The 13556-nt window shown below is 42.8% G+C and overlaps 1 protein-coding gene across 5 annotated transcripts in view; it reads left to right on the top strand.

Moving 5' to 3' along the window:
* The window catches only part of DOCK10 (dedicator of cytokinesis 10), a 2208289-nt gene that overhangs the window by 1653363 nt on the left and 541370 nt on the right, over window positions 1-13556 (top strand). The gene's annotated exons all lie outside the window — the stretch shown is intronic.

Raw genomic sequence — 13556 nt, 5'->3', positions numbered from 1 at the left:
CTCTTCACTGGTTTCCTGTTTCTACAAGGATTGAATTCAAATCCCTCTGCATCATCCATAAGGCTGTATGGTTTTTACATTGCCACTACTGCACAATTGTTCTGACAAAGGAATTAGCAGAAGAAACTGTGTCAAATCTCTCCGTACTTTGGGATGGAATGGGCAAAACAACATTTTCTCTCTCAGGATTTAGCCCTACAAATACACAATTGCTCTAGAATGTAACTTCTGAAGTACATCTGGAGGCTAATAAAAGTTCCTTTGTTTAAAAAAGGCCTCCTGCCTCTATGAATATGCACATAATGGCCTGATTCACAGAAGTGTTTTATAATAGTGCAATCCTATTGGAAAACGCTTGGTGAATAAGGCCCAATGCGCCTCATTACGACCCAGGCGGTAAGTTACCGCCTGGGCCGTGACTTTACCACCATGGTGTAAACTACGTTTACGCCATGGTGGTTGGCGGACTTACCGCCCCATTCCGACCTTGGCGGGGCGGTAAGTCCCCAATCCCCATTTACCCTTCCCCATTCCCATTTTTGCCCCATAGGGCATAATGGGAGTGGGGAAGGAGTTAATTACGCCACCGTAAATTACGGTGGCGTAATTAACTCCATGGTCCCTTAGCGCCATGGATTTTAACACCTGGCAGGTGTTAAAAGCTCCATGGCGCTAAGGGACCTCGTACTCAGGCGGTAAGGGTCGGCGCTGTTTACGCTGCCGTAAACCCCTTACCGCCTGGGTCGTAATGAGGCCCAATGTCTTTAGTCAAGTACCTACCTGCTTTTTTTGCAAGTTTTGTGTTGACCATCACTGGATGCTTTAGAAATGAACTTGCAAAAGCACCAGCTCTGCAGGGTCTGTACACTCTAGCAGGGAAGCACGATTGTCAGACGCATGAATGGAGCGTAGCAATGAAGTGCCTGATTTGTCCAGACCGTGATGTGCGGTGCAAACTACGCACACACAGAGGTACTTTTAAATATTAGCAGCTTTGTTAGTTTGCTGAAGTCATTATGCCTAAAATGCATTAATAGCGTTGGTATCTAAATATTCATGCCTAATTGTATTCATGCACATTTACATTTGTGTTTGGGTCTTCAGCTCAGGGTTAATGCACTTGTGGGTAAGAGGTATACATTAGTAGCCTAACCATTATACACACTTTTATATTTGTGCAATTTTTTTCAGGTTACCATCTTTTTCCCATGGTTAATAAACCTGCATCTAAGATGAGTTTTCCATTTGACACTTTCAAACACCATTGTTGATCTTTCCAGGTTGAAGGATTGCCATCTTGCAAGAATGTAAAATTCTCAGCTTTTTGATTTTTATTATACATAAAATGATACAAACAATCCATCCCGGAAAGGGTGGTCACCAGATGCCCCTTTCATAAAACTCCATGCCAAAAGCATAGTTCACCTATGTGCCCCACTGCACCAGTTGTCTGACAGGCTGCAGCAAATGTTCTCCAGTGGCACAGAGCAGTTAGTTTCAAATATCATATTTGCCCTTTTGACAGCAGCTGGAGCACTAGGCTTTTGCTGTCAGAGGCTGCACAAACCTCAGCACACCTGATTCAAAACACTTTACTAATTATGTTAAATTATCACCTGGTAATACTGAAATATAAGCCTGGGTGTCACAATTGCTGTGAATTAATCAATAAGCCCCAAGCTGGGGCGGGGGCATTACCCAAGGGGCATATTGCTGTTAGTACTCTGGCCCGTGAGACTGGGAGCATATTTTTTCAGTTGCAAGATGCTGCAGCTTTTAGCAACCGAGAAATATTTTTATTTTGTTAAATGGCCACCATGGAATAGGATACAGTTGTCTCCCTTTCCATGGCAGCCATTTGAGTAAAACAATGGTAAACAAGAAGATGGTCACCATGAAAGGGGGGAAGGGTTTACACCTTTCCATGGCAGCTATTAAAAAGATAGAAAAAAGAGAACAAAATGGCCACCATGGAATGGGGCGAAGGGACTACATGTAGTCCCTTCTCCCTTTCCATGGTGGCCACTCGGGGAAGGAACATTGAGGGACGCTGTGGCAACCGGTGCATTGTCGGACTTGTAAGAACCACGCAAGATCCAATCAGGTTGTTTGTAACAATCTGATTGTCCCTCATAGGGTACTAATCAGGCAAAATACAGAATTCCTGCTTCTGTTGACACACTGGGAGGATAGGTAACTCCATCATACCAGACCCAAGCTCCCACTGGGACACACCGTAAGATCATTGCTTCAAAGATGCAATACCACACCAAACGCCTGTCCCAAACTAGCGTGTGACACCAAAGAGAGCCTTTGAAGCTGAAGGCTTAGAGAGAGAAAGAGTGAGGACAGTCAGAGAGCACAAGTAATAATAATAATAATAATAATTAGGCTTTTATATAGCGCTACAAACCCTCAGGTATCCGAGCGCTGCTTATTATTACCCACGGTGTGTGGTGCTCATTTATCGACCTCGGAAGGATGAAAGGCTGAGTTTGGCCCCGCCGGGATTCGAACCTGCGTTAACAGGCTCTGCACGGGTGTCAAAGCAAGCGCTCTACTCGCTGTGCCACTTGACCGGAAGTGGGATTGAGGAAGTGGGATTGAGGAAGGGTTCCTCCAATTTACTTGCCGGTGGGCATTTCTCTCATTACTGTCCCTTTCACTGTCTGCCAAAATAAAGGCACTGTGAGTATGACATTAGGAGGTAAAGGCTCAGGGAGAGGTATTGGATCCCTTAAAGCAGGCTTGTTTTCACCCAATTCCCTGTGACCTTTTACCTACAAGAGAGAGAATCTCTCTCTCCTTCTCTAATTGACTTTTGGACATTTGGGTAAATCAAGAAGAATGTACTTGGACCCCGTTGGGAGAGCTTTCTGTTCCAAAGCTCTCTGCAGGAGGTGAGGCTAGTGTTATAAGGCAGTGGACTACACATCCTCAGTGAATATTCGGGATGACTTTGATGATGCCCAAGTTCTACCACTGCTAGCAAATCTCCCTAGGCTTGGAGTGCAGAGACGGAAAATGACTAACCTTGCCCTAGAGTCCCCAGTAGTGGGTCTAACAGGATCCAGAGAGCCACAGCAGCAAGGTGTCCTGTTTCCATTGCTCAAACAACTTCAAACTGCATTAGAGCCGTGTCTACCACTTTACTAGCTACCAGGTGCATGGGTGCTGCTTTTGGCAATCAACTTTGAACCACTGCTTACAACTGTTGATCCAATTCGACATTGTATTGCTGGATCATTGTGTCACTCATCGACCCTACCCAGCAGTACTTATCATTTCAAACCACACTTAATCATTTAGCTGCTCCTGGTGATCCATCGACCTGCATCAGTTGATGCCGCCTTCAAACCACATGGAGCACTGTTTCGAACCCAACCAACACTGCCTTGCTGCCTGTGGGCCTGGTTCAACCGGCAAGAATTGAATCTAAAGCCTGATTCAACCTTTGTTAAACTGTATAAGAACTGGAATCTAGTACCATCAGGAGCCCCTTTGCTCTTGGTCGATTTCTGGGGCACTAGAGACTGGCGGTAGTTTCATCTTTTTCCTAATGAAAATGTCCTTTGAGTGACATTATTGCAATTCTTGCTGTTTTCCTCTCTACTAAATTATCCAGAGTGCCTACACATATTTGTTCTTCATTGTCTTCTTTTAAAGGAACGTTTTTATAGTGGTTTCAGCAGTTTGTTTTATAATTGATTTTTTTTAAATTCAAGTATATATTTTTATACAATCTTGTTTGGACAGTCTTTTATATTGCAACCATTGTACTATTGTTATTTGGTTGCTACTGTCTCACATTCACACCCTTTCTAACATGATTGCCTTCCCTCGTCGCACCTTATCAGGAATGGTGAAGGAGATATATCTCTTGGCTGTGCCTGGTTTTCCTTCATGTTGCGATCACTGTTAGTTTAGTGTGGCAGCTGAGTTGACAGTTTAGCTATTACTCATCCTTAGACTTCTGCACAGAAGAAGCCATTTTGTCCCAACAGTTTCTGTTGCCTCAAGGTAGGGTGGAGGTGAGATCATATTTGTACACAACAGTTGAGAGGGCAAAAAGCAGCTACAAATTAATCAATGCATGAATGAGTAAAATGTTTTTGTAGGGGATATTCCAAACAAATTAGCTCTAGGTGCCACTTGCTTAGGTGGAGTAGGTGCACAGAAAGCTGTGCTGCGGATAGTGCTACCGAGGTTAACAAATAGAATTTTCTCCTCTACACCTTGAACATTATGGGATACATTCTAGAAGAGAGTTTCTACAATATTTTAGCAATTTAATTTAAATTTGTAACTCCTAGACTCATGAAATCACAGATAAATAAGCATATACATGTAGATGTAGACGCTTAAAGTAAAAACTAAGCATGCCAGCAACAGTAGGTTGCTCGGGCAACTACTATAAATGCATCTTGGAGCATAAATATAGTGTATAAAGTGTAAACCTCTGTCCAGTGTGTTAGGAAGTAAACTTAGCTGTCTGCTTAAAGTGAGTTAAATCTCATTACTTTTGCGTGGAAATTGTTCATTATTCTGAATACACTTCCAGGAATGCATTCTCTTTGCCCAAGTACATCTTCTGATTGACTTTTAGTCAATAGGTCATTATTTCCATATTTGCTATCTTTCCCATCTCTTCAATCCTGCTCTCAATCTAAGTGTTTTCACTTATTTTCCGTTTTTAGTACATTGCATTTTTTTCCAACCAAAAGAGATTCCTTTACCAACACCTGTGTCTCCTGTGTGTGGCCTCTTTGTCAGCAGGTCATTGAAGAGGATCAAAGAGTCATTATCATGTTTCCTGTGTCTAGGTTAGCTCAGGGGAAACGTGCTCACCTTGCAAGCAAGACGACAAGGAGCAACACAGGTTTGATCCACGGGTCCATACTTGGGAACTTCTGGGTATAAAGCGTGTTATAAATAACCAATTATTATTAGTATTGTGTTTTTTTTATCATGAGTAGAACATGTCATTATGTTTCTTTAGCCGCATTTCATCTACAACATTGATCTGTGTTGGATAGGCATAGTTTATACATCTTTTCCAGGGTAAAGTACATCTTCATGGCAATCAATTGTTATATGTACCGATCTTGTTGATGTATGTTTACTGTTGGAAACAAGCATTCTTTGGTACATCTATTCTCTTGCACATCTGGCTACTATATGGGTAGCTGGCATACAACAAATACAATTAACTGCTTTGTTGAATGAATCATTGTACTGCTCAAAAAATGAAACGAATGATCAATAATATGTTATAATAGGTAGGTAAAGTAGCGGTGCCATCTTGCAGTTTGGATCTCCCTTGAAGTCCTCCATCCAGCTCCTTACTTGCATCCTGTGATCCTGAAGCTGCTGCTTTCACTATCAAAAGAGGACTAGCTTCTTGTTCCTGTTAATATCTCTTTTCTGCTGAAGTACTTCTGTCTTGGCAATTTCCTTAGGGCATTTATTCGCCCAGGCATCAAGGGCAAAGGGTTAAATAGCTAAGCATTCTTGCAATTATGTTTTCACTTTTTTCATTGTGTTCCCTTTTAGCCCTGTTAGCCCCTGTTTGCCACTGGTTGCCACAAAACATTCCTTATATTAAGCACACTACCATCATTCAAATCATACTCCAACAAAGCATGCCACTAAAACAACTAATTGCACCTGCATTGTACTCAAGTGCAATGCTGCACCTGATCACACACATGAAATCAATGAACTCCTTAGCAGTAGCTCCCCAGATACACTCTTTCTTACAGAAACCTGGCTCAAGCCCCGCCACACACCAATTTTCACAGACATGCTTGCTTCCCCCAAATTATCTCATCCACTACATAAACTGCCAACACGAACAAGGTGGTGTTGTATTATGTTATTTTAATAAAACGTGTGATGTGCAACTGGACGACGAGTGTGTCCTGGCGCTGAAAAGGGGCTGCTTACCAGAGGCGTGACAACTAGCAAGAAGAGAGACTGAAAGCAAAACAACAGGTTCAAAGATTAAACAGAAACATTTTAAAAGCGTTTCGAAAACAAATGTGATCATCAATACTCAGAGGGAGAGTGTTTCATAAAGCGGGAGCAGCAACCAAAAAGTCTCTGCCATCAACTGTAGATTTAAGAAAACAGGGGACATGAAGCAAATACTGATTAGCGGAGTATCTCTTAATTGTAGGGCAGAGAAAGATGGCTCCGAAACCATGGAAGGCCTGAAGGACCATGCAGAGAGTTTTAAATTTGATCTGAGTGACAATCAGAAGCCAATGCAACATCTGGAGCAGAGTAGAGGCTGAGCAAATTTAAGTAGTCCCATGGCCATGTTGGCTGCCGAATTTTGCACCACCTGCAAATGATGAAGACGAGATTTTGGTTTCTCAAGCAAGATGGCATTACAGTAGTCTATATTCCCCATAACAGAGGTGGAGACCACCAGCCCACGTAGTTCGGCCGGCACAAAAGGGATAATCATACTGAGTATTTTGAGTTTAAAATGGGTGCTGCATCTTAATCCGAGGCTCAGCCAAAAGTGGCACAGCAATATTAATGCCTAAATTGCTCACGTTAGAGACAGGGGCAGGGAGCGGTCCACTAGAAGGAGGCAAACAAGCAGCCGACCAGCGGGAGCACACCAGTTGGTCAGCACCTAGCACCATGACCTCCATCTTGTCACAGTTAAGCTTACGCCAGTTCTTCGGCATCCAATTCCCAATTTCCAAACGGCAGACAGCTTCTAAGGCAGGCAGCAGCATGCTCCTGATCATGACCGACACGCAAAATTACTTGTGTATTGTCTGCATAGGAGAAAAACCTGCATCCATGTGCGTGAATATGTTTGGCCAGTGCATATATATTCACAGTTATATTGGCATAAATTCCCTGAACATCCCCCACCAAGACAATGATTTCTCTTTTGCCTTCAGTGAAACTAGCTACTCCTTAGCAATACTGGCAGACTACCTTCATACTTTGTATACGTCCTTGAGATTAAAATGAACAACTTTAGCATTCATGCTAAACACCCCTTTTCCCAACAAATTATCACTTGCGCACAGGCCAACACATTTGTCCCTTGGTACCTAAGAACAAGTGTGTTTTTGTCTTTTGATGACTAATTTGACACTTCAGTAATTAGACTATAAGGTGCACTAATCAATTATTTATTTGTCTCATTTTTCCAACTATACTCACCAATAATTTGGTATCGGACGATTCTGCCTGCTCTGGTGAAAACTCTTCTTTTCTTTTTGGCTTCCCTCTCTCACACCCACCGCATGTTTCCAGGAGTATAGAGAGCTTTCATCTAGAACCCGTCTCCCTCCTCTTGAGCGAGCCCTTTGCTCTGTTGGGACAGCAGCCTCATAGCTCACCCGATCCAATTTCCTTTTCCTTTCCTCTCTTCTCAGTATTCTCACTCCTTCTGCATCCCAACACTTTCTTACTCCTTTCCCCAGCTTTTAAGGTGTCCTTCCTTCACCTCCCCTCCACCTATATCTTCGTAAAGATGCTTTCCCTTTTTATGGATTCTATTGTGCTGCCATGAATGACGCATCTGGGCAATCACCACCCACTTTTTGTCCAACCCCCAGTATATTTTCTGCCTTTTCTGGCTTTTTCCTACAATGACCTTTGTACATCACTCTTGTTCACCATGTGATAAAGTTTGGATGAAATGTGGAGCATAGCATCATCCCAGCTCTCTTGCATTCCTGTTTGAAAAAAGACATTGTTCTTTTCCAGTGCACATTCTCCGACATCATTGTGCTCCAAATATAACATCCACAAAGCACATTACGGTTCAGCTTTCAATTTTCATATTTATTTCCTGATCCATATTTCAGCATGAATTCATGCACTTACAGCCTGCAGCATGGGCTATGGCCTAAGCAACCCCATTCTAATTACTAATGTCAGTAGGATTATAATTAGTTATTGTTAGCAGTGTTAATAGTTAGTGGGTAAGGTTTTTAACACCCTACACTACACTATGCTAAACCCCCCAAAAAATCATTTTAGTTTACCCTAAATGGCACACATAAGTACTAATATCCTAGCACACACATATAAGCCATGCTGTCATTTTAGACTCATTTTAAATTGGTGCACTACGCATCCCCACTAAAATGAGTGCACAGTGGAAATGAGTGTACTGCATTATTCCAACAGACCAAATAGTATTAATTCCCACAATCCACAACCTCCAGCAACACAACAGCAGGACTGGGAGGGTGGCTTGCCTTCCCATGAGGAAAAGTGTGAACACTTCTGCTGAACCATAAAAGTATATGACTGTTCAGAGTTGATTCTTGGAAGACATGTCCCTGCAGAGTAAAACAAATGGTATTCATTAACAACTTACATCTGCCACGTGGTATGTGCTAAAGACCTTGTATATGCAAGAAATAGCCCAGCTGCATAGTCTCCTCTGAAATAATCTAATCATTCAATCAGCCAGACCTCTCCTGAAGGAAACTCTTCACACCTGGGAAGAAAGAGAGCCTACTACAAGAGGCAGATGCTGGAATCACTCAAGGAACTGGTATGCCATTTAAGATTGTGATCCATCCTCTTCATTAATATGCCTGATAACTAAGGAGCTCTTGGTTTAGTGTGATGAACACTGTCCAATAACATACATTGGCTATATATACCGGAACAATTATACACAAATTTAAATTGAATGGTTTCTGCTCTATAAGGGTTCAGACCCATAGATTCTGGGGAGACTCGCTCACTCGTTGATGGAGGGGAAGATGTAAAGAAAGGAGAATTTATAACAGGAAAGAGAATGGGATAGATTGGTTTTGGAACTATTTTATGGATTACCAGCAAATCTGTGTAAGAGAGGCCTACCTCGAGTTAAAGACCCAGGCCTTCCTAATTTGAAAAGCCAGCAGACAGACATCATTACCAAAAGAGGGAGACCAGGCTATAGAGGGTAGTTGACACCACTTTGCTAACTGATGCCCACCTGTCCCAAGGGGGAGTTAAAACAGTCTTTAAAAGAATGCTCAACTCTGTAAGAGAGCCAAAAGAAATTCCTAAGCAAATATAATGCCAAGGGGAAATATCATTCTGAAGATAAAAAAAAACACTGATGGAAGTTGAGCAAACATACGTTATCATTTTGCAAGTGTTTCACATTCAGGAATGTTAAATAGATTGGCATGCAATTGCATTTTCTCAAGAGGGGATGTTTAGTTGCTATGAATGAGAAGTAGAAAGATTTTGATAGGCAGAGATGTTAAAACTTAATTTAGTTTTCTATAAAAATTGCAATTTTATCCTGAGCCCTCATAAATTGTACAACACATGGTGGATGCACACTCAGGATAATTCAAATGTATTTAGGGCAGTGCGTGAGCTTTAAAAGTTCACTTCTATAATAATGCCATGTTGACCATTGATGTTGGCATTTCAAAGATGGATAAATGTGTGTATTTTTAAATTAATCCAATCTATTTCTATGTTTTGTCCTGAAAGGGGAGGAATGCTGTAGAGAATCAATGGGGGTCATTACGAGTTTGGAAGCAGCCATAGCGCTATTAGCGCCATGGCTGCCTCCTAACCTGGGTCTGGGTCCGGTCTGACTGAATGGGGATTTACCGGGACATTCCGACCTATGCAGATCCGGTAAGTCCCCATTCAGTGAACCATCCCCCATTCCCATTTGAGCCCCAATTTGTGGGCCCGTTATTAGCTCCAAGGTCCCTTGCTGGGACCCGCTAAGGGACCTCGGAATATGGCAGATGGGGCTTAATGGCACCGCCATCCTTAATGGTGCTATTAAGCCCCTACCGCCATACTCGTAATGAACCCCAATATTGTTAGATTGGGGCTTGCAGGTTCATAAAAACAACTTATTAAATACATTAAAATTGTGCATGTCTGATTTGAAGTGGGTGGAAAATATCCCTGAATTAGACGTCACCTGATTAAAACATCCTGCAACATACATGTCTCCCCTCTGTTCAACAATTCCAACATCATCATCACACAGGCACTCAACAAAATAGCCCCCTCAAATCACAAAACCCTGCAGGCACCACCATACACTATGGGTAGGTGGGAGCACTAGAAAGCAGGATACTGCTGCTGAGTGTGATAGGGTTTGCATGGGACAGTGCTATCCCTGACAGGAATTTGGCAAATTTGGGTGTGAAACCCTTAACACATGCACTGGGTGGTGTGCATGGATTGAGAGCTTGCTCTCTTCAATAAGAAATAAAACAATTGACATTTGTTTTTTGTGCAACCTATATTTAATTGTATAGCCAACACATGTTCCAACACTCCTTGGCTATTTTCAAGGCAGTGGTAGTAGGTTGTTCTGTGATGCTTAGGTTGGGCAGATGTCCGTGACTGTGCGTCACTATCCGTGAAGGTCTAGTTCAGTTGCCACGGCTGTAGCAGTGTGTAGTCCAGGGAGCATGGTCCCACTGATGTATGTGGAACAGAATTGGGACTGAAGAGTTGCGTAGAGCTTGCTCAGTCAACCAAGCGGCTTTCACTGTCATTACCTTAAACCATGGTTCAACAGCTCCCTCCTCTCTGCCAAGCAGGAAGCCAGACACCAAAAAAGAGCAGGCAAATGAACCATCCCCACCCACCAAAACACCACTAAAACCGTGCCACAACAAATACAAAACAGCCATAACCAATGCCACCCATTACCTCAAAGAACTCCAATCCACCACTAATTGTACACAGAAAGTTTTCAACATTGTCAAGTCCCTCTCCAAACCACCATCTACATCTCCCACACTAGCATCCCCTGCAGTATGCAACACCCTCATGGGCTACTTCAACTCCAAAATAAACATCAGGGAAGCCCCCCCCCTCTGCTTTCCTACTCACACTCCCAAGCTCACAAACATTCCAACACATGGGACACCTTCCACCCCATCAACACAGACACCCTCATCTCCATTACTACCAAAACAAAACCAGCACACTTCCTGAATGATGTCTGCCCACCCCATGCTGCATCCAATTGCATCACTAGCCTTGTTCCCCATTGGCTCATTATCGACTCCCTCATATGGTACTATCCCCTCTGCACTCTGGACAAATCTCACCCCTCCTCAAAAAACAACCTCTTGACCACATATTCCCTGACAATTACCACCTCATCACTGTCTTGCCATTCATCGCGACCTGCGACACCATATCACCACAAACAACCTACTCAACCCTTTCCAATCTGGATTTTGAACTGGACACAGCACTGAGACCCTAGACTTCATATCATCAATGACCTCCACAACATCACAGAGAACGGACACACAGCACTACTCATACTCTTTGACCACTCTGCAGCCTCTAACATAATCCGCCACTCTATTTTCATCAACATTTTATCCCCCAGGTTGGAACTCTCTGGAACCATCCGTAACTGATTTACTTCCTACCTTAGTGAGCGGCTAAAGAATAAACTTTGTATCTATGCGTCTTTTTCAATCTGACTGCACTTTGGTCAAGTAAAAGGTCCTGCAAGACTCTCCCTGTGATCATCAATACTCAGAGGGAGAGTGTTTCATAAAGCGGGAGCAGCAACCAAAAAGTCTCTGCCATCAACTGTAGATTTAAGAAAACAGGGGACATGAAGCAAATACTGATTAGCGGAGTATCTCTTAATTGTAGGGCAGAGAAAGATGGCTCCGAAATCATGGAAGGCCTGAAGGACCATGCAGAGAGTTTTAAATTTGATCTGAGTGACAATCAGAAGCCAATGCAACATCTGGAGCAGAGTAGAGGCTGAGCAAATTTAAGTAGTCCCATGGCCATGTTGGCTGCCGAATTTTGCACCACCTGCAAATGATGAAGACGAGATTTTGGTTTCTCAAGCAAGATGGCATTACAGTAGTCTATATTCCCCATAACAGAGGTGGAGACCACCAGCCCACGTAGTTCGGCCGGCACAAAAGGGATAATCATACTGAGTATTTTGAGTTTAAAATGGGTGCTGCATCTTAATCCGAGGCTCAGCCAAAAGTGGCACAGCAATATTAATGCCTAAATTGCTCACGTTAGAGACAGGGGCAGGGAGCGGTCCACTAGAAGGAGGCAAACAAGCAGCCGACCAGCGGGAGCACACCAGTTGGTCAGCACCTAGCACCATGACCTCCATCTTGTCACAGTTAAGCTTACGCCAGTTCTTCGGCATCCAATTCCCAATTTCCAAACGGCAGACAGCTTCTAAGGCAGGCAGCAGCATGCTCCTGATCATGACCGACACGCAAAATTACTTGTGTATTGTCTGCATAGGAGAAAAACCTGCATCCATGTGCGTGAATATGTTTGGCCAGTGCATATATATTCACAGTTATATTGGCATAAATTCCCTGAACATCCCCCACCAAGACAATGATTTCTCTTTTGCCTTCAGTGAAACTAGCTACTCCTTAGCAATACTGGCAGACTACCTTCATACTTTGTATACGTCCTTGAGATTAAAATGAACAACTTTAGCATTCATGCTAAACACCCCTTTTCCCAACAAATTATCACTTGCGCACAGGCCAACACATTTGTCCCTTGGTACCTAAGAACAAGTGTGTTTTTGTCTTTTGATGACTAATTTGACACTTCAGTAATTAGACTATAAGGTGCACTAATCAATTATTTATTTGTCTCATTTTTCCAACTATACTCACCAATAATTTGGTATCGGACGATTCTGCCTGCTCTGGTGAAAACTCTTCTTTTCTTTTTGGCTTCCCTCTCTCACACCCACCGCATGTTTCCAGGAGTATAGAGAGCTTTCATCTAGAACCCGTCTCCCTCCTCTTGAGCGAGCCCTTTGCTCTGTTGGGACAGCAGCCTCATAGCTCACCCGATCCAATTTCCTTTTCCTTTCCTCTCTTCTCAGTATTCTCACTCCTTCTGCATCCCAACACTTTCTTACTCCTTTCCCCAGCTTTTAAGGTGTCCTTCCTTCAGCTCCCCTCCACCTATATCTTCGTAAAGATGCTTTCCCTTTTTATGGATTCTATTGTGCTGCCATGAATGACGCATCTGGGCAATCACCACCCACTTTTTGTCCAACCCCCAGTATATTTTCTGCCTTTTCTGGCTTTTTCCTACAATGACCTTTGTACATCACTCTTGTTCACCATGTGATAAAGTTTGGATGAAATGTGGAGCATAGCATCATCCCAGCTCTCTTGCATTCCTGTTTGAAAAAAGACATTGTTCTTTTCCAGTGCACATTCTCCGACATCATTGTGCTCCAAATATAACATCCACAAAGCACATTACGGTTCAGCTTTCAATTTTCATATTTATTTCCTGATCCATATTTCAGCATGAATTCATGCACTTACAGCCTGCAGCATGGGCTATGGCCTAAGCAACCCCATTCTAATTACTAATGTCAGTAGGATTATAATTAGTTATTGTTAGCAGTGTTAGTAGTTAGTGGGTAAGGTTTTTAACACCCTACACTACACTATGCTAAACCCCCCAAAAAATCATTTTAGTTTACCCTAAATGGCACACATAAGTACTAATATCCTAGCACACACATATAAGCCATGCTGTCATTTTAGACTCAT

The sequence above is a fragment of the Ambystoma mexicanum genome, chromosome 10 (genome assembly GCF_040938575.1).
Source record: "Ambystoma mexicanum isolate Mex_15411 chromosome 10, UKY_AmexF1_1, whole genome shotgun sequence".
Taxonomy (NCBI): Eukaryota; Metazoa; Chordata; class Amphibia; order Caudata; family Ambystomatidae; genus Ambystoma; species Ambystoma mexicanum.
Note: the sequence above shows the minus strand (reverse complement) of the source record. Positions and strands in the feature narration are given on the sequence as shown.